Below are 26,632 nucleotides of genomic sequence, written 5' to 3'. Positions count from 1 at the left end.
CTGCAACTGTCCCCATGGTGGAATCCCATGCAGTTGCTATGTTGTGATAATCCCAATGACAATGAGGAAAGGCTCGTATCATAGGATTAAGTGAAGAAATATGAGGCAAAATTGCGTTGTAACATTCATTCTGTAAAAAAAAAAAAAAAAAAAGACTGGAAGACATTTCAAGAAGAAGCCAGTAACAATGGTCTATAAAAATCAATGGGATTGACATATCTAATATTCCAAATTTTTTATATAGTTATGTGACAAAACACATTTAACAAAGTTTTAAACCTCTATCCATAATAGAGTCCACTTTTTTACCTACAATTTGTTTCCCAGTACAGTGTAACAAAATACAGCGTGTGTTTAAGTCTCTAATGAAGTTGACCACCAAGACAAAACATGTCCTCTATTCCGTTAAGTATCAGTTTAAAATAATCAGTTGCTGAGTTTTTAAAAATAGAACTCAAGGCAAGTGCTGTAATATGTATTTATATTGACCTATTTACAAAGTAAGCTTGCTGTAGAAAATTTGAAAAATAGAAACAACCATATAGAAAAAAAGAAAATCGCCTAATAGACTCTCCTAACATTTTGGTGACTTACTTTTCTATGAATAACTGTTGAATGGTATTAAACTACTTTATAATTTGTCTTTTAATTATTAATAAATCATAGACCTTTCCCCATCTATCCATTATTCTTACACATCATTTTTATGAGTGCCTGCTATACCATTGAATAGATACATCTTACTTTACCTAACCACGTCCCTTTCGATGGAAATGTAGGTAGTTTTTTTCCTTTCAGTCATAATTTAGACTGCAATGAACCACAATGGTAATCAAAGCATGTGTCCATGATTATTTCCATAGACTAAATTCCTAGCAGTGAAAATGCTGAGTCAAACACATTTAAGATTTAGAATATATATTGTCTAATTGCCTTCAGAAATGTTGTACTGATTTACCCTCTCAGGGTGCCTATTTTTCTCTCCAATATTGAATATCATAATTTAAAAAAGTCTTTTCCAGTTTGAATAGGGGTAAATTGGCATCTCAATACTTTATGTCAAAAGCTGTTTGAATGTGTAAATAAATTTTGTTCACTGGTTTGTGATGTTCATTCACAGATTTACTTCCTCAAAAAGCACATTTCTCCAGCATTCCATACTTGTTTGTTTAATGTCTAGTACATGCAAAGCTCTGTACTAAGTACCTTTTCACAATGGGTTATATTTATTTTATGCTTACTGACCCTGTACTTTATTGTTGATGCTACCATATTGCCAAGAATTACAGCGAAAATAACTTACCAGCCATTAATTCCCATCGTTGCCTCTGGAACTTCCTCACAGATGTATGTTGCTAATCCACCAGTTAACTGGTAACCATTAGTAATTTGAAGGCTCATATTTTAGCCAATGATTCCACAGTTTTGCCTCCAGAAACAGCAAGGTGGATGCCATATGTCCAAATGGTTTATTTACATATAAGTTGTCATTTTGTTCTGAAATATTTTGGGCATGTATCATCATTTGGCATACACCATCTAGCTTGGAATCTACGAAAAGTAATTTAAATGTTCAGCATCTTATCTGAGGCACCATTGCTGAAGTGTATCAGAGGCACTAAACAATAACCATGTATGAAAAAATGCCACTAAAAGGAAGGAAAATCAAATTTAAGGTAAAAAAATTAGTAACAATAATATGGAATCTTCCTAAAATCCAGTGCCATTTTCATTTACTAGTCAGGAGTCAAGGGATTTAATTCTGTAATAGGAAAGTGTCTTCAGTGCTTAGAGCATATATTAATCAGGGTTCTCTCAGGAAAATGGAGCTTATGCTAGATGGTTCAATGGAGATAAGTAAATACAGGGAACCAGTTAAAAATGTTTTGGAAGGCTAAACAAAAGACAGTGAGATAACCCAGAGATTTACAACAGCGGGAAGTGGTTACATGATCTTATCAAAACCCAGAAGCCAGCGCAATGGGGCAGAAACTGGAAACTCAAGATACTCCCTGAAGCAGAGAAAGGAGGGATGAAATACCCTGGCTTCTCCCTTTTTTTTTTTTTTTTTCTTTTCTCTAACGTTCCTCCTGGGTTCCTCACTGGTGAAATGTAGACTCTTGGCCAGGAAGCTTGGGAAATGCAGTCTACAGGGGCAGCCCTGTTGGGATTTAGGCAGAGTAGAGGCCATAGATATGGGATTTCACATCAGATAAACAAATGAGTGGCACAGTAGACCAGCAAAGAGGTAGAACTTTGCCATTTGTTCATGGAAGAGAGCACAGTGCCTCAATCACTCCAAACGTTCCAATTTCTTGCCCTTAAACTCCAGTCTCCCCATGAATAGGTCCCCCACACCAGCCCCAGACGCACTGTACTTCCCACTGTTAATCTCTGTTTGCACCTTGACCAATGGTACACATTTCATCATCTTTGTCCATGGAAGCTGATCTAGACTTTGACCAGCTTTGAACTCTGTGTGCCTTTTTAAAGACTCTGGCCTTTGGGCCCATATCCAGACTTCAGACCTTTGCCCATGGATCTGTCTACACTTCCCAATACCAGTTTTCTTTCCCCAAATCAATAGAACCATAAACAGAGGATTAAGTATATTAAAGTTACAATGGTAACTAATGTCATGACTAAAAAATTATATATGTCTATCAAAAGTTGGGAGGCGCAGGAGGGAATGCATAATGGTGTAAGCTAAATTCTCATCTGATACTGGAGGTTAATAGATAACATTTAAAGTTGATAAATCAAGAATAGAGTTATATAAGAATAGAAATTAGAGACCTGAAAGTAACCAACAGAATTAAAAACAGAAATAACTAAAAAGCATTAAGATGGTTGCCTTTGAGCATTGGGCTGCAGGGTGAAACAAGGATCCATTGCTTTTCATTATAAACACTTCTGTGTTCTTTGATTTTTTTTTAAACCATCATAGATTCTGTACTCAGATTTTGCATTTGCTGTTTCCCCTATCTAGAATATACTTTCCCCAGATAGACACATAGTTGACTCTCTCGTTTTCTTCAGGCCTTCCCCGCGCACCCTATTTAAAATAGCAACCTCTCCCCTTCCATACTTTATTTCTCTCCATACCACTTATCACCTTTGAACATTCTATATAATTTTCCTTATTTTTTTCTGTCTGCCCCAATTACAATGTAATTGCCATAAGAGCAGGGGCCTTGTTTTGTTCATCAGTAAATGCCAGCACTTAGAACAATGACTGGTATTATTGACTGTGCGTGTGTGTGTGTTACTAGATGAAAAAAAAATTAATGACCAATAACTGTGTTAGAAAAATTTTCTTGTTTGCTTGTTTGTTTTTGTTTTATTATATTTCACATTGAGATAGTTCTTGGAAGATTAACTATGCCTGCAGTTTTCCAAGTGGGTTACCCTTTTGAACACTGTGTCTTTCAGAGATTCCTTTGAGTTCAGCCTAATAAAGTATCAGGCTGGTCCAAGTGCAGAGAACTGACATCACTGGGAAAAAGGAAAAGAGGTCCCCTGGCAGAACACTTCCTTCCACAGGAGAATACAGATTCCCCGGGGTGTCAGCCAAGAAAAGGAATTTTAGAATGAGGGCATGTTACAATGAGAAATGACATAACGAAAATAACACAATGTCTTAACAAACGGTAGATTGTTTGTTTTCTTAAAATAAAACTTTCAATTATTTAAATCTAAAAAGCTAGAGAATTAAAGGTTAGACAACCTTGTTAATATACAGGTCTTTTAGGTAAGAGAGTCTAAAAACTGCATCTTTCAGGGAACTTTCATTCATTGTAGTCAATGTGCTCTTATCCAATTGCTTCTGAAAAGACAAGTAATTCCTCACAAAGGAACCCACAGATATTAACAGAATCAAAAACACCCACTCTCTTCGGTCTCTCAAAGGACTTCATCTGCGACTTTGCTGGAGTCCTCCCACTAATGAGACTGAATCACTCAAACAGTTGAGTACGTAAAACCCAGAATGCAAAGTAAGACACTCCAGATTGGGTTTGAGACTAAGGCCACCACTTACTATGGTGTGACCTTGGAAAGACCTCCCTGCTCTGAGGACTGCCCCTTTCAAGCCTCAATTTCCTCATCTCAATGGCAGTAATAGTGGAAACTACTTTGAAGGGTTATAAGGACTAGATGGAATAAGGCATGTAAAATGCTTGCCACAGTGCCTACCGCATACTGTAGTAAATATTCAATAAGAAATGGGTATTTTTATGATTTTTATGAGGTAGCTATGACATTTTTAAAGGAAATATCTCTCAAAAACAAATAAATACTAATTGTAAATTTGACATCATACCCATGACCACACCAATATATACATTCCTTGCAAATTGCCAGTCCTTAGAACTCTTTGAGTAAACATGTTTAAGCTTTAATTACCTGTCTCTTCCAGAATAGAAGATATACCCTTATCTTTGACTCAAACAATTTGCCTAGTATTAATAGACTTGTGCTTTATTGGAAAAGCAAGTGTTACTGTCCCATATGTTTGGCTGCCAGTTCTCATGCTGTGTCCCCTACAATTTACACTTTAGGATAATTAACGGGTCTCCATCTATTGACTACCATTTTCTGGGGTGTGGTTAGATTTCAAGATGACCAACATCTATGTTTGGATTTCATCAAGCAGACCACACATGACTCAGGAACATGACTTGACCAGAAATTTCTGAAAGGAAAAGGCTACTTACCTTATGCTTTCTCTTTCCAGGGGTGAATAATTCAGGTTATCAGCCAAATTCCTGACTAGACAGAGGCCCAGGTGCCATAGAATTAGAGTTGCCAGATAAAATAACAATGCCCAATTGAATCTGAATTTCAGAAAACAATAAATAATTTTAGTATATGTACTCGTATATCCCAAATATTACAACATTATCTGAAACTCAAATATAACAGGCATCCTGTATTTTTATTTGCTGAATCTGGCAACCCTACTGAGTATAGAGATAATCACTAACCTCCCCACTCTCCTTCCTCCATGGTGTCATCTTCCCTACTAAACTTTGCGTTTCTTTCTTTCTTTCTTTTTTTTATTAAAGTTTATTGAGGTGACAATTATTAGTAAAGTTACATAGATTTCAGGTGTACAATTCTGTATTACATCATCTATAAATCACATTGTGTGTTCACCACCCAGAGTCAGTTCTCCTTCCATCACCGTATATTTGATCCCCTTTACACTCATCTACCACCCCTCTCCTCCTCTTCCCTCTGGTAACCACTAAACTATTGTCTGTGTCTATGAGTTTTTGTTTCTCATTTGTTTGTCTTGTTCTTTTGTTGTTTTTGGTTCATATACCACATATCAGTGAAATCATAAGCTTCTTTGCTTTTTCTGTAGACTTATTTCACTTAGCATTATAATTTCAAGATCCATCCATGTTGTCACAAATGCTCCTATTTCATCTTTTCTCACCGCCAAATAGTATTCCATTGTGTATATATACCACAACTTCTTTATCCATTCATCTATCGAAGGACATTTTGGTTGTTTCCATGTCTTGGCCACCACTAAAGACCCCGAATAGCCAAAGCAATCTTAAGAAAAAAGAACAATGCTGGAGATATCACACTCCTTGACTTTAGCTTGTACTACAGGGCAACAATAATCAAAACAGCATGGTATTGGCAGAAGAACAGACATATAGACCAATGGAATAGAATTGAGAATGCAGAAATAAAACCACATAAATATGGACAGATAATTTTTGACAAAGAAGCGAAAAACATACGAGGGAGAAAAGACAGCCTCTTCAATAAATGGTACTGGCAGAATGTGCAAAAGAATGAAACTGGACTGCTATCTGTCACCGTGTACCAAAATTAATTCAAAATGGATCAAAGACTTAAGCATAAGACCTGAAACAATAAACTGCATAGAAGAAAACATAGGTACTAAACTTATGGACCTTGGGTTCAAAGAGCATTTCATGAATTTGACTCCAAAGGCAAGGGGAGTAAAAGCTAAAATAAACGAATGGGACTATGTCAAACTTAAAAGCTTCTGCTCAGCAAAAGTAACCATCGACAAAATAAAGAGGCAACCAACTGAATGGGAAAAGATTTTTGCAAACAGTGCCTCCGATAAAGGGCTGATATCCAAAATATACAAGGAACTCATGCAACTCAACAACAAAAAAACAAACAACCCAATTGAAAACTTTGGGTTTCTTTAAGTGGGTCCTGCATCTTTTGGTCCCCATGCCTGGTACTGTGTATTTGCTTAATGAATGTGTCATGAATGAATGGATGAAAGAATGATGCATTATATCTTTCAGGACTCACCATGGGTCAGGCTGTCAGATTGCTGCTGCCCTGAGCCAGCAGCAGCTTGACCTCAACTTGATCATGTAACTTGTCCTGACTCCCAGCATCCCTGTGGACAGAACAAGGAAAGGCAGGTGGTTTGAATCGTACAACCATACACTTAAAGGGTGAAAATAAACAGCAGTGGTACTGATCCGCAGTGCTGGAGACTCAATAGGAACCAGAAGGGACTGGATGGAACTGGAGAAGGGGCCAATGTTGCTTAATTCCAGCTCGTTGTTAACCAGAAGTACCCATTCTCAGCATAGCCAGATAATCCACCTTTTCAAGTGAAGCCAGAAACCCGTGTATTTATGTGAACTCTCCCAGTTTTTAATAATAGACAACTAATTCAAAATTTGTTTTATTAAATACTCGATGGCCAAATAAAAGACATCGGCAGGCTAGATTTGGGCCCCAGGTCTTAGTTCACATCTCTGGACTTTGTAACTCAAATTTTCTGTCTCTGCAGAGTTGCTGATCAGTTTATAAACTATTTTGATTGAAGTTACTGTTGTACTAAATAAGTAACTTGAAGGTATCACACCACTTTTGTGGCTATTTAGTTAAACTGGTTTTAAAATAGTGCTGAAGAGATCAAGGACAAAGGAGCCACCATCCTATTTTTAAAACAGTACATTTCTCTCTCAGTATTGACCAGTCCTCCCGTCTATTCATGTCATTGGTTACATAAAGACAGGAAAGGGGAGGGGAAAATAAGAGTGTGGATGGTGCAACATAAACCATCCCAACTCCTGGAAAGCCAACCCAGAGTATGATCTTTGGATATCATGAAATCATCTATGTTGTTACCTAGATCACAAAGTTTTTAAAAACTTAAACTACTCCAATGAACCATTTTCAAATTCAAAAGTTTTTCTTTTCATACTGTCCTATCCTTTCATTGTGGTTTTTATTATCTCTATTATCTATTTCCTAATGGTAAACACACTTTTCTTTTTTTAATATTTTTATTAAACTATAGCTAACATACAATATATTAGTTCCAGGTATACGCCATAGTTATTCAACATTTATATACCTAAAGAAGTGATCACCATGCTAAGTCCAGCAACCATCTGACATTGTACCCTGCTATCACCATATTATTGACTATATTCCCCACACTGTACATTACATCCCCATGACTTATTTGTTTTATACCTGGAAATTTGAACCTCTTATTCCCCTTCACCTTTTCCTCCCTTTTTTAAATTTTCAATTACAGTTGACATTCAGTATTATTTTAATAGTTTCAGGTGTACAGCATAGTGGTTAGAGATTAAATAATTTACGAAGTGATTCCCCTGACTAGTCTAGTACATACCTGGCACTGTACATAATTATTACTATATTATTGACTATATTGCCTATGCTTTACTTTACATCCTTGTGACTATTTCATAACTACCAATTTGTAGTTCTTAATTGCCTCACCTTTTTCACCCTGCCCCCCAAACCCCTATCCCATCTGGCAACCATCAGCTTATTTCCTGCATCTGTGAATCTGTAAATATACTTCATAGTATCTTTCAGCTTGTTGATCTCAAATACGTGGGTTATCAATTCTACTTGCTTGGTCTGTTGACTCTCCCTAATGCAGTGTTTCTTCCTTATGGGTTTGTGTTTTTTACTGTGAGGACATTTTCAACAGGGATTTTTTTATTTTTTTTTTGCAGGGGAGGAGGAGTGCCTATGGAAATCCCATGTATCCTGTTACAGAATTGTTGCTACAGAGAGGTTTCATATTTGCTCCTCCAAATTTCCCTGAGTTATTATCTTTTTTATGTTCTGTCTTGGATTGAAGATTCTGGAACTACTTGGGTAAATATAAACTTGAACTCCAGCTACGTAAGTCATAAGCTTGAGTCTGATTTCTCAAGGCTAGAGAAATGTTTTGGATCACTCCCCTAAGTGAGCAGACAAACTCTTTCTAGTCCCATTTCACTAAAGGTGCAGCCCTTTAGGCAATCTCTGTGGAGGGGTCTCAGGGGTCTTCATGTTATAAGAGTCCAAGGCCATACCTTCTATCCTCAGATGAACATAAATATTAAATCCTCAGCTAGTAGTCCATTCAGTCTATTTCCAGACCAATATCTTCCTGAGCCATTGTGACATAAGATCATGAAGCTACACATCTGGCTTCACATTCCCTCATTGTTTTTGGCTCCCAGGGAATTCTTTCTTTGTTTTGAACTTGGCTATTGCATTTGAATTTCATCCTGCATTTATATATTCTTGGAGTGAGAAAAGAAGATAATACAGGGTAGGTCAGTAAGCCATGTCACCAGAATCCAGGAAAAAATATTTTTATAAATGTTCCTATTAAATGGAAAGCATCTTTTATCTTGGCAAAATTCTTATCAGAATATAGTTTTTTCATTTCCCAAACCACTTTGGTTCATTACCCCAGCCAACATTCCTTTGTTAAAAGTAAGTAGTGGGGAAAAAAGAAAAAAAGCAAGTAATGGATCCAAAATTGGGTACATATTGTACATACAATTTCATAAACTGCCCATTTTGTATATGGTTTTTTTGTCTTTAAACATTAGACAATTACCGTTTCCTACATCACTAAAAATTCATCCAAAGAGCTAATTTTTACGACCTGTGTATTATTTCACTGCAGTATCATAATTTAACAATTACTGTAGTTTGAACATAGACATATTTTATGTTTTATATAAATAATACTATGATGATTATCATCATATTTAAATATTGCCCACATTTTTTATTATTTCCTTAAGGTATATTCATAGAAATGTCTTTATGGGGAATTGCATTAACTCATTTAAGCCAATGTACTGCATGGGAAATGATTGTTTAAATTGTATCACTGCCAAGAACCTAACTGGCTAATGTGCTAGCAGGAAGAGAATGATTAGCAACCACCTTCTCCAAAACCACAGTTTCGTAAGATTACTATTTGTTTCACTAAAAGTTATCCCTTGATTGCAAGTCATTAGGAACCAATGATAATGAAAACCCTATATGGGATTTACAAGTGTAATTAAATTTTTCAAGGTTTACGTATCCCGCCAGAAAGCCCAAATCAGTTTAGTGCTTTCATACACTATCCCAACCTTGCTTTTCAAACACTGCCCTTCATTTCCTTCTCACATCTCCAAATGTCATCAGTCTGTAAAGATCCAAATCAAATGCCATTTCCTCCAGGATCCCACCTTACCAGAAGAAAAATATGCCAAATCTGGCCCTCCTCTGTTCTCCCACAGTACTTACTGTACTCGTACATCACTTTTCACTCTGTCTTACAGTAGTTGTGCCCATATCCAATCTTTCATACTCAACTATGTGCTTTGAGGACAGATCTTTATTTACCAGTTTTATTGAGAAATTATATATATATGTTTTATGTATATTATATAATTATGTATAATAAGTGCAGTTATATAATATTGAACATTTAGTAATATGCTAATATGTTAATTGAAATTGAAATTTTCAATTAATATTTTTTAATTCTGATATTTTAAATTTTAAGAGAATTTTATAAATATTTCATAAAAAGACTATACTTTCAGGGATCATTTCTATAGTTCATTATTAGAGAAGTTTCTCTGATCGTGTAGAGCACCCGAAACCACGAGGAGGAGTTGCAGTGTTCTCTCCTGAGCATGAAGCCGGCTCTTGGTGTTGTGTTTGCAACTGTCATTAGCCATTGATGATCGTTCTTCTCTTCCTTTGGAAGAGTGAGAGGGAGAGAATGCAGGCTGAGTGGAACAAAACAAAAAAAGAACAACAACAACAAAAAATATTTCATAAAATGATTTCTAAACAGTTTCTCAAGCTGATATTCAAAATGGCATTAATGATGAAATACTAAATGATTTTCCATAAAACCAAGAATGCCCATTATTACTACCTTTATTAATTAATTAATCTGACATTTCTAGTTAGTAGAATTAAATAAGTAAATTGAATAAAATATATAAATATTGAAAAGGAGATGATAGAAATGTCATTATTTGTAGATGAACTGGTTTTCTAAGAGAATTTACAAAAATAAATCAAATGAAAGACTAGTGGAGGAAATTCCAGTAAGTAGGCAACTTAGTTTGTTAAAAAACATAAAAAAGTAATGCTTTTAAAATATACTAATAATAACAAAAATACAAAATATTTCAGAATACATTTAAAATAAATATAAGATCTAATATAGAGAAAACTACAGGTCTTTACTGAAGGACATAAATGAGACTTGGAAAACTGGAAAGACATTTCATGTTTCTGGAATAGGAAGGCTCAGTGGTAATATGTTAATTTTATAGAAATTAATCCAGAAAACACAATGACAATAAAAATACTAACAGGATTTTTCTTCATTTTGACAATTCAAAATTTTATCTGCAAACATAAACATACAAGAAAACAACAACAATATTAGAAGGAATATCAATGTAGGAAAACCTATCCAACAAGCTAATACAATGTACTAAGAAGCCACAATAACATAAACATTAAACTGGAATTTGGATAATCATAGACTTATCAGTAGAACACAACTTAAAATCCAGAAAAAGACCTAGATATGATTAGAGTAGCATTTCAAATCAAATCAACTGGTAATCTAAGGACAAACCAAATGAATTCAAAATATAAAATATAAAAAATGACAATAAAAACTTTACACTTCTTTCTAACAGAAAATACCACACACAAAAAAGGCAAAGTCTGAGGAGAAAGATACAATGGATGTGACAGAAAAAGGGTTGGTTACTCAAATATAAAAGGATCTCTAATGAAATAATGCCCCTCATTAGAGGAACATGCAAAATCATAAACAGTATTTCTAAGAAATAATGATAGATAAACAAAGAATAAACATCATTACTATTAATCTAAGAAATGCATATTAAAATAATGAGATAAATATATTTTTACTTGTCAAATGGGGAAAAATATAAATACATAATAATACTAACTATCTACATAAGTGACTTTTTGTTGCATTTGGCCAATGGGAGGAACCAGAAAGAGATAGGAAACAGGAGAGAGAGACTGGAACTTTTATTTCCCACATTGAGCTGTGTTCCTCTACCTAAAGCCACAATACCTACTAGACAGCCCTTCTCTCAAAACCCCCACCAGGTTCTAATAACAGCTCTCTCCCCATACCCCTTCAAACGCAGGGGTCTGTAGTGGAAAAGGTTTCCTTAGATGTCTAATCCCTACCAGCTTCCATACCTGTTGTTTCCCCTCACCCACACCTCTGTAAATGCTCCCTCTATTAGCCTCCCTTTAGTTACTCCTTTGAGTATGGTTTTCTGGCAGGACCCTGACTGATACACAACCCTACAGTATGAATTTACTTGTTTAATCTCCGTGTGTGTGTGTGTGTGTGTGTGTGTGTGTGTGTGTATACAAATGTTAACTTAGACATAGGTAGAGACACTCAGAAAAATGTCAAGATGTATAGATACCAAAAGGTATCAGGACAAATAACTTAGAAACACACACATATATACATATACATACCCATGTATATATATAATGTACATATGCACATATATATTTATTTATAAATTCAACAAATGATAAAGAATGTACAAGTATAAAGGAAAATGGCCAATGGCATCTCCATCAAACCAGTTGCCTGGAAGTCATCATTGATATTTCCCTCTTCCTTTCTTCCCATATCTAATCCACCAATTCTTGCAGATTCTATCTCCAAAGTGTATCTCAAATCCATCCTCTTTTCCTGAGGATTTGGCCCCATTCAAGCCACTTTCATTTCTCTTCTAGATTACTTTCATAGCCTTTTGACTGATCTCACTTCTACTCTTCTCCTTCCCCAATCCATTCATCACACAATGGCCAGAAAGAAAGTCTTGAAATGTAAATCTGATCAAAACTCTTCAGTGGCTTCCTATTAAAATTAAGATAAAATCCAGAATCCTCAGCATGACTCTACATGATCTGACTTCATCTCATATCCTTCATCTCATGATCTGACTTCATCCCATATCCTTTCTGACTCCTCATCCTCCTCCAGCCATACTGCTGTTCTTTCAAGTCCTCAGACATATCAAATTCTTCCCACTTCAAGGAGTTCACATGTGTTTTTCTCTCTACTGAACTACTTTGCCTATCTAACTCATATTTTTTCCTTCTGGTCTCAGCTTAAATATCTCAAAGAGAATTTCCCCAACCACCACCACTCCCAATTTAAATTAGATCTCTCTGTTCTGCTATCTTATACTCTGGCTTCATGGAATTTCCCTTGGTTTGTATTACATACTTCTTTATGTGATTATCTCTAGTGTGTTTTCCCACTCAAACTAGATCATACACTGCATCAGAACAGGTGCCAGGGAATGATTGTTTCTCTTTTCTACCCAGCATTCTGCCAGCACCTAGCATGTGCGTATGTTCTTGGGATTTTTTTTCTTTTTTTCAACATTGAATTAATGAATGCAGGAAGATTCAGCTCAAGCCTCACTTCTTTGACACTTCCTTTCTGAACCACCCTCCCGGCTCCCCAACACTGGTAGATTTTACCATTTGCTTCCTTGTTCCCCACTGAGTACTGTACCCACAACTTGTACTTGACAAACAGCCTAACTGAACTTCTTTTGGGTTCTTAGATGGGCCAATACTCCATGGCACTTTTGGGCCTTCACACATGCTGTTCCCTCTACCTGGAATACTGCTTTCCTCCCTTAGCCAAATGATCCAACTCACATGGTGTGGGTACGTTAATGTTAGAGAATGAATTAAGAATCTGCTTGAACAGTTCCCTGCCTAGGAAGGTGAGTGTAGACATGCTTCTATGTTTTTAAACTAAGACTTTTTGATGGGAAAAAACACATTAGGAATAGGACATTCTAAAATGATCCACTGCTGATCTCAGAAGCACACGCTGCTGCTGAAAATGTTACAGATATAACTCCATCTCCCACCCATTGGGAGTGGAAATAAATAAACCAGCTTCTCTAAATTGGCTTTAAGGACAATGACAGTGCTATCTGTGTTAACAAAATTTCAAGCAAAAAAGGAATGGTTATATAAGACAACAGTACCTAATTTTCTACATAGTTGATTGGCTTTTTCAGAAGAGCCTTGAAAGTATCCAGAAATCAATTGATTGGGTAATCCACTCTCAGTAATGCCAAAGTTGTAATAGGGCTTAAAATCCCTGAGTGCCACCATGGAGGCCTTCATAGGCACTGTTCAAGTGAAGATGCACCCTGAAAACAGAGAGTGCATCAGGGGAAAATATCACATGACCAATGTATAAATGAATGTTTGAATTTTAATGTTTTATGCTTCAAGAGTTATCAGCAAGCTATTTCGCTAACAATAAATCCTAGATTAAGTTTTACAGTAAGATACTATAAGCAGCATCCATAAATGAAGAACGAAATCCTCCTTTAGAAAATCCTGCAATTTTAACCAATTGCTCCTTGCAAAGTCTTTCCTAACAGGGAAAGGGAAGAGCCACACAAGAACTCATTTGATCATACATTAACCATTCACACGCAGCCATACCCCTCCCCCTTCAAGCAGCACCACTACTGCCCCCAACACCAAATCAAAAATATGTGTCTTAAATCACAATATAAATTGGCAACCAACAGCATTTATGCAGCACTGAAATTGATTACCAACACATGCCCACCTCCTTGCTGCCTATGACAGTCAGCTCTCCACCTCAGTGACAAAAATTGATAGCCAGCATGCTTCTTCCTCCACTTCAGTGTTTCCATCCCTGTTTGGAAATCATGGCCAAAGACAGCCTCAACATGCCAAAGGGAAGGGAGGAAGAACTTTGGCAGCCTAATTTCAAAAGGGTGCCAGTCTCAGGGTGGCCAGTTAGCTCAGTTGGTTAGAGTGAGGTGCTGAAAACACCAAGGTTGCCAGTTTGATCCCCGCATGGGCCACTGTGAGCGGCACCCTCCTTAAAAAAAAGAAAAGGTGCCAGTCTCTTATGTAGAAGGAGGACAAAATTCTTCTCCAAATGTGGACACTGCCTGTTTTCTCTAGTGCAGTCATTAGCTGATGTCTTTGGCAGAGAACACATTGAGTAAGCTTTTCTAGGATGGGCTTGCAGCCTTGGAAATACATCATCCAAAATAAAAAGCCAAACTTCTGATTGCCTTTCAGTTTGTACCCACACATTCACCAAGACACCTCATTTAAAAACATATTTTTTTTAACAAAGCAAGAGCCAAATTTATGATCCCTCTGTCCCCTTAGCAATAACAAGTCACTCAGATTTTAACTTTTTGTTGTATTTTCTTTCCCTTCTCAATTAAAAGAAACATTTTTGTCACCAGTTAACTACTGCATTTCCCACTTTCCTTTTTCTGTTCCCAGGCTTCATGATGTTTCCTGTCCTCTACCTGAACAAAGGACATTTAAAAAGCAACTGAATTATGGGTCATTCATAATTGAGATGTTAAGGTCAGTATATAAAAACCTCTTATGATAAGATTTGACTCAATAGATCATTTATTTCTTTATAAATCTGAAAACTGGTAGGTTTAGTGTTCATTATAAAGTGCTTTTAAGGAGAAATGTAAAATTTTTTCCCAGGAAACTTATTTCAGAAGGTTGTTCACTCACATTATGCCAATATCACATTATAAGATAACAAAATTTAACTACTATAAACTCTTTTCTACTGGATTCAATGACATGGATTTAATAGGCAATCCAGAGCTCCAACTTGAATCAGTTCCAATGTCAAATCTTTGGTTTTCATATGTTCTACTTAATAATTAACTAGCTGGAGTGGAAGATCTCAGTTTGACTACAGTATGATATGTACAAACCAGACCACTGTTTTTTCTATTTTTAACACAGTTAAAGAGTAATAAATATGTTTTTAAAGGCCATGGAAAAATACCACATAGTTAGGAGAAGTGAAAAAAAATAAATGCTTCTAATTACAGGTTAGATTACTCTCATATTCTGGGGTTGATTTTTTCCTCAAGGTCTCAAGAGGATATAATATGACATTGAGTTACAGAACAATAAATAATTTCCACCAATCTCTATATTATTTAAGCTTTGGTTACCTAATGTGAGGCCAAAGAGAGTCAAGCATACCCATGACTTTTATTAACCTTTTCCTAAGAATTAAGATTTGAGTCCCAATTCTACCACTCAAGAGCTATGTGACATTAGGAATATGATTAGATTTTCTGGGTCTCAGTTTTCTCATTTGTAAAATAGAGGTAATAACCCACCTCACAGGGCTGTTGTGAAGATTAAATGAGAGAATATATATGAAATATCTAGTTCAGTGCCTAGAATCTAGGGAACTTGCTTCACACCCCTCCCCATCTCAAAACTTCCATTCTTACTATTATGAACCAATAGGGATGTATGTGAGTGTCAATCCCACTCCTCTGTAGCAATAAGTTAAATGAGTGTCTTTTTGTTTATAGCTGTTCTCACAAAATATATCATGTGCATTTAATTTAATTTATAGAAATTACTATTTTATTATATATTTCATTATATTTCTTAATCTTTTTTTTTTTTTTTTTTTGGTTTGAGACTTGGAGTTCTTTGTTTCTTATGATTGTGGTTTGGGAAAAATATAAAATGTTATAAGTTAGTCCTTCACAGCTCTTTTTCAAAGGCAAATTCAAAGGCAAGATTTTTAAAGTCAGGTATGCCCAAACTTGCTTCAAACAACTTTATCTGAAGAGATTAGATATGCATGCAAAGCAAATACATGATGAAAGGGTACAAGAGGTGTTTCTTACATTAGGTCTTTTTTTTTTTTTTTTTTGCAGAGGTAGGTGGGTGGGGTGGAGACCCCAAGTGCACAGGGTTGAATTAATCATATTCTTCACAGCCCGTTACCATCATTGGTCTGTGCCAGGCCTCGCCCTCATTTTATTTCTTTATACCCTCTAGTTCCTATTCCTCATCCCACCATCGGCAACCATGCCAATAAGTTGACTGGGTATCTTTTGGTTTGTTAAGTGTACTTGTAAAATATATTGTTTTATGTAAAGATAATTTTAATTTACTTAAATAGTATTATGCTGTATCTTTCCATTTCTTATTCTTTCATTCTACACTATGTTTTAAGTTCATCTATATTGCCATGTGTAAGCTACTTAGCTATTTCTAATTCTTGCCTTGTTCCCATGTTATTCAACCACCACACCTTTAGCCACTTTCAGCCACTTTCTCAGTAATGGACACTCAAGACAGCATTCCATCACCACCACTACAAATAATGCTGAAATGAAAATTCTTATATGAGTTCCCACATTTACCTGTGTAAAATTTCTTTGGCATACATATACAGGAGCAAAATTGCTATATACTAGTGTATATGAACCTTTAATTTTATCAAGTACTGCTGGATTACACCTGCTATTAATACCAGCAGTACCTGAGAGTTTCTGTAACTTCAAATGTGGCCTGATATAACTTTCTATAATAATAAATGGAAACTGGTATCTTGTTTTTACTTGTATTTCTCTGGTTATTGAAGCCGTTGAGCATCTCTTAAGTTACATGTTGGAGTTTCCTATACTGTAAATTAGGCAGTTCATGTTCATATCCTTTGCATATTTTCCTATTAAAATTGTTGTCTTTTTCTTGTTAATTTACAGGATTTCCTTGGCTATATTAGATATTAATTTCTTGTCAACTTCAAACTTTGACAATGTATTCTTTTTATGGCATCTACTATTTTTGTCCATAGTATCCTTTGTAGAAATCTTTAATTTTCATGTAATATGAAATTTTACATGAAAGTCTTACACTTTGTGCTTTTGGAGTTTTGTTGTCTTCCCTTGCCCTGGGTCACAAAAAAATATTCTCCTAAGTTTTCTTCTATTAGCTTTATAGTTTATCTTTCTTATTTGGGTCTTTCAACCATCTGGAACCTAGCAATCTGGAATCCTACCTTTAGGTAGGGATCCAGTTTTATTTTTCTTTATATATGGAGCCAATTTTTCCAATGCCACTGCTAATAAAATCCATCCTTTTTCCATTGACTTATGGTGTCACCTTCATTGCATATTAAATTCTCAGTATACATAAGTCTGTCTCTGAGCTCTCAGTTCTTTAAGGTCTATCCATTCTTGTGCCAATACCACAGTTTTTACTATTATAGTTTGTAACGTGTCTTAATATTTCAAAGGATAAGTCCTTTTTTTTTTTTACTCTCCTTTTTGTGTTATTGTCTTATCTACTTGTGGACCTTTATTCTCCCATATAAACTTCAGACATTTATCAAATTCCTCAAAGTATCCAGCTAGAATTTTTATTGGGATTACATTGATTTACATATTAACTTTTGTATTATTGACATTATCATAATACTGAATCATTTGATCAAGGAGATATATTCAGGACAACTTTACCTAAAGAAGATTATAGATTTCCATGACAAGCAAATAGTCAAAAGAAGGGAGCAAAAGTAAAGTTGTTTTTTTTTTCAGTCCTGGTTTTCTTTAAAGGTTGAGAAATCATTTCCTGATTTGAAAAAGAAAACAAAATAGTTTAGAAATGTTTTATAGGACTATGAGCTCTTTTTTTAGTTTCTGCCTCAAGAGGGAAGCTAAGAGTCGCTCTTTGAGAATAAGACCAATCTACAAAATACCTTGATAATTGCAAAGAGAAGAATTATGATGTATGAGGTCTGACAAGTAATGATGTTGCTAAACTTTTTTGATATCACTAAGATTATTCATTATGAACTTGTACCAACTGGACAAACAGTTAACCAAGTTTACTATTTGGAAGTCCTGAAAAGGCTGTGTGAAAAAGTTAGATGAAAATGACCTGAACTTTTTGTCAACAATTCATGGCTTTTGCATCACGACAGTGCACCAGCTCACATGGCACTGTCTGTGAGGGAGTTTTTAGCCAGTAAACAAATAACTGTACTGGAACACCCTCCCTACTCACCTGATCTGGCCCCAATGATTTCTTTCTTTACCCAAAGATAAAGGAAATACAGAAAGAAAGACATTTTGATGACATTTAGGACATCAAGGGTAATACAACAACAGCTCTGATGGCCATTCCAGAAAAAGAGTTCCAAAATTGCTTTGAAGGGTGGACTAGGCACTGGTCTCAGTGCATAGCTTCCCAAGGGGAGTACTTCGAAGGTGACCGTAGTGATATTCAGCAATGAGGTATATAGCACTTTTTCTAGGATGAGTTTGCAAACTTTACATATATCAAAGCTCCACAGTGATTCATCAAGAAATACAAATAGTAATAAAAATTATAACAGAATGTTATCATTAAGAATTATACCACAAATCTATAGAGTTAATACAGAACTAGAATTGGTTTAGAGACATCTCTGAGTATGATTATCTCATACGAAAACTTTAAAAGAAAAGTACAACTAAGTATAATGATTGCTATCTTAATATAAGATTTTTGAGAACTGTCAATCCATTTTTTCTTAGTCTCCAGAGCATTATCTGTTATGGAAATTTGTCAAATAGTTCATGACATTGAAACATTAGGGTTATTTTCAATTAAGCACCATGATCTCTCCAGTAAGCCAAATATGCACAAAATAATGCTTCCCAGTCTTAAAATGAAGAATTTTGGTTGCTAAAGGCAAAAAAAATAAAAAAGCCAACATTTACAGAGGCATTATTCAAAATTTCATTCCTTGTAATAAAAGCATGTGAAAGTTAGAGTATTGATAAGAAGTTTGTAATAAGAGCCATAATCAATAAAATTGATGCTTTTCTCTTAGAAATTAAAATGAGCTACTAGCAAAATTTCTTTATCAAATAATATCATTGAATTCTGAGTATCTAGATATAGATGTGGAAGGCAATCACTGTCATTTATCCATGTTAGAAGCAACTTCATTGTATAGTTGCTTGAAACCCCTGAAATTATGAAGGACCTCTTAACATTATTTTAGATAATTATATACATAATTATATATATTATATATTACATATATCTCTATTCAATGATAGAGATCCATCTGATGGCTTTATGTGTGTATCACTGAAAATGCATGCTACAGGGGAAGAGACTATGGTTAACAATTATTTTGTGAGTTTGTGATGTGAGATGGAAAATATATAGTGGGTTTAATAGTGATGAAATGCCAGCAGAGGAAGGGATGTGCTCCCAAGCAAATAAAGGAGTTGACACCTAAAAGCCAATCTACAGGCTGCTATTGTCAGTTACAGGGCACAGTCAGCTACCTACATATACTACCTGGTCTTCACTCATTGTGAAAGATATAGCGACAATTGTGAGAATGATCAAGGTTAAATAAGTTTGCAAGGAGAAGAAATTTTTTAAAAAGAGTAAAACTGTCTTGTTCATGCTGAAGTGTGCCAGCTGATCACACAAGTGTTTAAAATGAAGACAGAATACAATGTTATTCTATCTGAATAGAATGATCTATTCTGATCATGCTGTAAAGACCATTTTTAAAATGTCAAATGGCTTCCTTAAGCTGTATATCTCAGAAATATACCTAGTATCTTGAGTAGCCAAAACCTTTTGTTTTAAGGTAAAAATATCATGATATTTATAATGCTGAGGTTAAAATATTAGATTGGTGCAAAATTGCGGTTTAAAATAATAATACTAAGATTTCATAAGAAAACTGAATTGTAGTGAAAATGATTCAATAGTTAAGAATTTCACTTTGCCAACTTGATTCTCAATACTCTTCAAAGAAAATAACCAATGGTATATTACAGGGCAATTTTAACATTACAACTAGATGCTGCACAGAATATCGAGAAATATTCCTTAGAGCCACTGACATCCAAAGAGTATATTATTAGACATCCAAATGTTTCAAACATTTGAAACATTAGCATCTGACCGCGAAGAGAACCAAATGTGCTGTTCAGAGAAAAATCTCTCCAACACTTTTGGATCTATATTCAATCCTAACATCCAAAACTATCTGACAAAGTTTGCAGACATTCATTCCCACTTCTGATGACTTACAGTTGTGAATTAGCATTTTCTAATTTAGAAGACAATAAAAAGGAAAGAAAACATTTGCATAAAATCTGACCTACAGTTCAGACCATCCATGATCAAATCTGTCAGAGATGATTATTAATAATTTTAATATTTTTTTTTAATGCTAATAGTTTTAAACCTAAAATTGGTGAATTGCATATGCTCTAAAAATTCATTAAGTGGTCCATGGACATCAAAATTTACAGAAACAGATTAATTGATGGTAAGTATGAGAAGAGAGTGGTTTACTCTGTGCCTCTGGATAATACTGATTCACAATTAGCATCCAAGGACGCAAAGGAGAGAGTCATTCTGTTCCTAGATATCAGTCATGAGAATGAGTGTTATTACTATACTGTACTATTTTTATATCCAAAAATCTGTAATTTGGGTAAGTTAAATGAACAGAATCATATAAACTGTATACATTGTGGGCAGACCTAACTCAGATCTTCTCACCCCCAATTCACTCTGCTTTACACCATTGCTTCTCAGAACTGGAGCCTTTTGAGTGTGTTTGGTATAGCACAATGTTATAGTTATTTAAACCATCAGCTTAAAGCAATACTTATTCTGAACTCTGGGTTGATGGCTAACTAACTTCCTGTATCACAACTAGGTGCTAGTTGTTCAGCTATCATTATGAAACTTCCTTAAACACCTCACAAAATTGTCTTCTTCCTGCCGCCTTGAGGGCATTCAACGCAACTCAAAGCAATGCCTATTTGAATCCAGTGCTCTCTCTGTTCTAATGGCACTCTTCCCTGGACCGTGTACAAAGCACCAGTTTCTCTCTCTACCTCACAACTTGTCCCCTCATTTCACTTCCAGACCTGGACATAAAATAAAATAAGGAAGTATCTAAATACTAGATACTTTTTTTATATATTTCTTTTTAAGCCTTAAACCAGCATTGCAGTTTGCAGTTGAGCCGAATGTTCATATTCATTTTATTTGCCAGTCTCTAAAAATCAGTAGAACTATTTCCACTAGATGGCTGTCTTTACAAAGACTGTAAGAACTATGCCAGCTTGTGGCAATTCGCAGGTTTTAAAGCCTATCTTTTACAGAGATTAAGTATATATGCAGCCATTTAGTAGATTTAAGCTTCAATCTATGATTCCATTTTTCAGTCGCCACTTTGGAAAAAGTCCATAAATGTAAAAAATGTAATGTGCTTTTTAAAAAATAGAAGAGAAATTTTGTTCGTTTCAGGTTGAAATCTTTTTTTCTTGAAATATATTTAACTTATAACATTGTGTAAATTAAGGTATACAACATGTTAATTTGTTACATTTACATATTGTAATGTAATTGCCATTGCAATGATAATTAGCACCTCTATCACATTACATAATTATCATTTCCTTTTAGTGGCTGGAATAATTAAGTTCTAGTCTTTTAGCAAGTTTGATGATTACAATACAATATTGTCATCTATATTCACTATACTGTGTATTGGAGCTCCAGGACTTACTACTCATTGAAGGTTTGCAGCCTTGAACATCTGAAAATTTTTAAAAATAAATACAGAGTTTCACCCAGGAGAAAGTCTGAAAGACATATAAAAATTATCTCTTTGTAATTGTTGTTCACATTCTCAGTCAAAAAGTACTTATTGATTGTAAAAATTTAATGTTCAGTATTTGGGAGAAGAGACTGGCGATTGCTATTCAGTGTGGCATTTATTTGCATCTTTTTCCCAGGTGATAAAGGTATTTTTAAGTTAAAATATGATCTATTGAGTAGAATTTATTATATGCTACAGTTCCTACTCTGATCATCAGTGAGAGTGTTTCCTCCCCTCACGGGCTTTGTTATTTATCAGTTTCCTTTGTGATTTCTTATTTGAGTCACAACTTCTTTAGAATCACATTGCTTAAGTTTCTAACATTTGAGGGTTTTCTAGTTAACACCTTTTAATTTCTAACTAGATTGATTCATTATGGTCAGAGAATACATTCTGTATGATTTCAATCCTTTGAAATTTTGATGAGTCATGCTTTATGACCCAGCCTATGGTCAAGGTCAATTCTGATAAATGTTCCTCATGCACTTGAAATGAAGGTCCATTCTGCTGTTGGTGTGTGTCATGAACATTACTGTTCTTTCATACAGTCAAAATCCATTCATTTTTACCCATATATTTAGCTTTTTCATTGCCCTTTTTTCTCCATTTTTTTTTCCATCTTGAAGCATCTGCAACCCCCTTTTTCTCCTAATCTGCTGGAAATCTCATTACTTGTATGTTAGACCTATTTTCTATGTCCCATTTGTCTCTGGTGAAATTCTGTTTTTCTTAATCTACTTTCTCCTTTTAGTCTATTTTCTTGAATATATTCATCACAATTATATTTAAAATTTTGACTGAAATTTATAATTATGAATTTCCTAGTTTTTTCTCTTATGTTTTTGGTCATTTTGTCCTATTTCTTGGTATGCCTGATTCTCTTTGATTGACATTTAGATATTGTGTTGAAAAATTGTAGAAGCTCTGGATGATGAAGGAATCTCCAGAGAGATTCCCATTTCCTCTGCTAGACAGGTAGAGTTAGAGCTGATCACCTTAACCCAATCAGGGGCTGAGTTGACTCAACGTTAGGCTGCAGTTTTACTAAAGCTCTTCCTGTCTCTTCATCACGCTCATCATAGAGCACAGCCTGCAAAGTTCCAACTAAAAGCCTGGGTAGTTTCCCAGGGCCTCTTCTCTATGACCTGTCTTGATCTCTAATCTGTGACTCCTTAGTAGCCTGAGACAGCAAAAAACTGCACCCTGCCTTTCAGAAACTTTCTGCCTAATGTCAGCCTCCTGCCATACACAGCTTCAGAATTCAGCAAAATGATTCAAACAAACAAACAAACAAACAAACAAAAAACCTGACCAATTGGTCTGTTTTCTGCTCTACCAGCCTCCAATTTATCTCTCTCTAGACCTACAGGATTGCCAAATGATCTAGGTTTCTCTGCCTTTCAGCAGCAGCCCTTTGCTGAAGACTTTAATTGGGTTTTCAGCCACATCCCTTGAGCACAGAATTGTGAAATTCCCCATGGAAAAACATGGCTGTGGAATGTTAGTTCAACTTTTTATGGGTTTCCCCTCTTCAGAATCTTGACCTCTCAAATTCTAAGTTGCCTTAGCAGTTTCCCAATGTGCATAGATTTTTTTTTTTAAATCCAACTTCTCTAGTTATTCTTAAAGAATGCATTTTTCTGCCATAAGTTATCCTATCATGCTAAAAGTAGAAGTCCTAACTATGGAGTATTAGAGCTTTCCCTTAAGCGAAACTATTGGTTATGCTCAAGAAGTTAGATTGCTAAGAGAGTTTCTCATTTTTTAAATCAGGTATATAATGGTCTCTAAATCCCAACTGTATAGTAATTAGTGTGCCTTGTGGCAAAATAAGAATTTGAATTAAGAGAACTTGTCATTGAGCTATTTTGTCAAGAAACAAATGAGAAAAGTATAGAAAATTAAAAACATACAATTAATAAACCATGTTGAAAATAAATTTTATTCAAAATTGAAGCAAAAAAAAAATCCCTCAGTAATTAATAAAAATATCTTTCCCACTTTAGGGTAAGGGAGAATTTCTTAAACACATACCGAGATATTAAAAAAAAAAGTAAAACTCCTACACACTGCTGGTAGGCACGTACATTATTAACAATCTCTTTGAAAAACAATTTGGCATTTCCTTGTAAAATGAACATTCATGTTCCCTATGACTCAGCTATTCCACTTCTAAGTAGTCCATTCCTGCAGTGTTTTTCAAACCTTGGTTCACCACTCATTTGTGAGTTCTATAATCCATTTACTGAGAGTCATAACTAGCTTTCTTTAAATATTGCAGCGGTGAATATTGTTTATTTTGTGACTTTTGTTTTACATATGTGTTTACCAGTTGAAGACACCAATTGTATTTCTTATACTATGGGTAGTGGTCAAAAAACTTGAAAGCCTCTTTTGACCCCAAGAATAAATGTACCTGTCAAGAAGGGCTCTATAAATAGAGACTAGCAGTCATTACTAAACAGGGGCCTCTAATATAAGCTGTGCTTCAAGAAGCCTGCACTGAAATGCCTCCTTTCCACACACTGAACTGCCTGCCTGCACTGTGTCCTGCCATTTGAGCCAATCCTTATAAAGGAGCTCCTGGAATTGTATTTCAACCAATAGGACTAAGACTTTCCCTGTCCAATCGGACCTGCACAGCTAGATCTCCAATAGCATCTTCACCAACCAACTAGAGCACCTCTATTCAAACCAATCAGGACAGTGCTTTTGGGATCAATTAAACTGTGAGGATATGGAGTCCTCATTTGCATGAGGATGGACCAATTCAGGGACCAGGGGTGAGCACTTCTGTACTGCGTTTCCCCGAAAATAAGACCTAGCTGAACTATCAGCTCTAATGCATCTTTTGGAGCAAAAATTAATACAAGACCAGGTCTTATTTTACTGTAAGAGTGGGTATAATATAATACCAAGTTTTATATTAATTTTTGCTCCCAAAGATGCATTGGAGCTGATTGTCCAGCTAGGTCTTATTTTCGGGGAAACACGGTATGTATGTCAGCTGCCCTATGGCTCAAAGAGCGCACTTTTCCTTTCCATTGAAGACTGAAGACTGCATTTCCTGGTTGTACCTGAAACACCAAAGACCATCGAGGAACAGAGCAGGCAGAGCAGAATGGACTGGAGTGGACCACAGCAGCACTGCCTAGCCTGAGAGGGGCCTTGCTCAAGGGCCAGCTCCTCCCAGAGCCACCTCCCAGCCATGCTATTCTAGAGCCATGTTGCTTCATAACTGAGCTATAACTTTATTGAGCTGTTCCACAGCCATGTTGTATCACAATTGAGCTGTTTGCACTGAATAAAGTTTCCTTCTTCACATCATCCCAAATTGGGGATTCCTACTGGCATTGACTTGACACCAACAACCATCCGTTGACAATCTCATTTTAAATTTTTATACATGTGCATCAGGAGAAGGTATAAGAATGTTCATAGCACTATTGTTCACAACAATAAAAAATTGGAAACAAACCAAATGGCCAGTAGAAGTATAAATGTGTGGTCTAGTCATATAAGGCAAATCTATACAGCAATGAAAATGAATGCATGAGTCTTACAAACATCTTACGTGAAAAAGATCACAAAGACTGGTATTTTTATAAAGCTCAAAAACCAAACTGAACAATACATTGTTGATATATATACACAGAAGGGATTAAAGTACAAATTAGTAAACGGAATAAAATTGGGAATATATTTGGCAACTGGATGAAATGGGGATGAACAAGATGCAATAGCAATGGTTGTGTTCTGGTTCTTACGTGTGCGCATGGATATTCATTTTATTAATATGCCACATAATTTAAACTTATACTAAATATATTATGAATATACATTTTCAAAATTTACATTTATAAAAATGCTCTCCAAAGTGCATATCCTGTACCTGTTAGCATAATAGTTAACATTTTCAAACAAAAACTGAAGTTCCTGAAAGACAGGTTAACAAATTAAGGCAAAATGGGTAAAACGCTGCTTGCCAGCTTGTCAAAGCTCAACATGCATCATTTTAAAGTTTCTTGAGTCCAGGGAACGGAGTAGGGAAGGATCAAAAACGGCTATAGCATTATCTTAAACCTGAAAATTTTATCTTGCGCCTACGATTAAAAAAAAAAAGTTTTTTGCTACTCATTAAACTTTATCCCAGGTATCCACACCTCAGCAAAATATTGATTTACATATGGACCCTTTAGTCCTGAGCCAATAAACTATCGCATGAGTAATTAATCAGAGCCATCCCTCTCAATTATTTAGAACTGGAAGAAACTTTCATTGCTTTCTTAATTTCCCTTAAGTCATCTCGGGGCAGTTCATCCAAACTTCCCATTAAGTGGACAGCAACTCATTAATTTCAGAGAAGTGGCTTACAAGAAACAACAAAATAGCAGTTGTGGGGGAAAGGAAGACACAAAACAGAAAAGCAATCCCCCAGGAAAATAGGATTGTGGAAACTTAAAAGAAAGGGAATTTCCCACACTAAGAATTCCAAAATAACATGCAAGATCGGGGGGGAAACTTTCAAGGGCTCTTTTCGGTATAGTAACAGTAAGGAAACTTAGCCCGAGAAATCTTTTTAAAAAGACAATAAGCAGAAACTTCCGACTTCAGTAAAACCCACCACAAAAATGGCGGTGGGACGAAGCCCCTTCTCCTCCGGTTGCCACAGGCTCTCGCTTCACATTTCCCACAAACCCCTCCGCGCGGCCCAGCTCGCAGAAACCTTCCCGGCCAGTCTCCAACCACCGCGCACGCACGGCA

General features: G+C 35.5%; 1 long non-coding RNA gene and 1 other non-coding gene across 2 annotated transcripts; one reads left to right on the top strand and one right to left on the bottom strand.

Annotated features, from left to right (window-relative positions):
• Positions 1–26,631, bottom strand: LOC148755174 (uncharacterized). The gene is made up of 4 exons (XR_016018912.1): positions 26,493–26,631; positions 6,313–6,403; positions 4,716–4,835; positions 1–130 (listed from the first exon to the last, which is right to left on the bottom strand). It is a non-coding gene; the product is annotated as an uncharacterized LOC148755174 (long non-coding RNA).
• LOC148755175 (small nucleolar RNA U3) lies at positions 9,863–10,076 on the top strand. The gene has a single exon (XR_016019116.1). It is a non-coding gene; the product is annotated as a small nucleolar RNA U3 (small nucleolar RNA).
• Position 26,632: the final 1 nt, after the last annotated feature.

Source organism: Rhinolophus sinicus, chromosome 15, assembly GCF_057876585.1.
Source record: "Rhinolophus sinicus isolate RSI-liver-muscle chromosome 15, RSI-T2T, whole genome shotgun sequence".
Lineage (NCBI taxonomy): Eukaryota > Metazoa > Chordata > Mammalia > Chiroptera > Rhinolophidae > Rhinolophus > Rhinolophus sinicus.
Note: the sequence above shows the minus strand (reverse complement) of the source record. Positions and strands in the feature narration are given on the sequence as shown.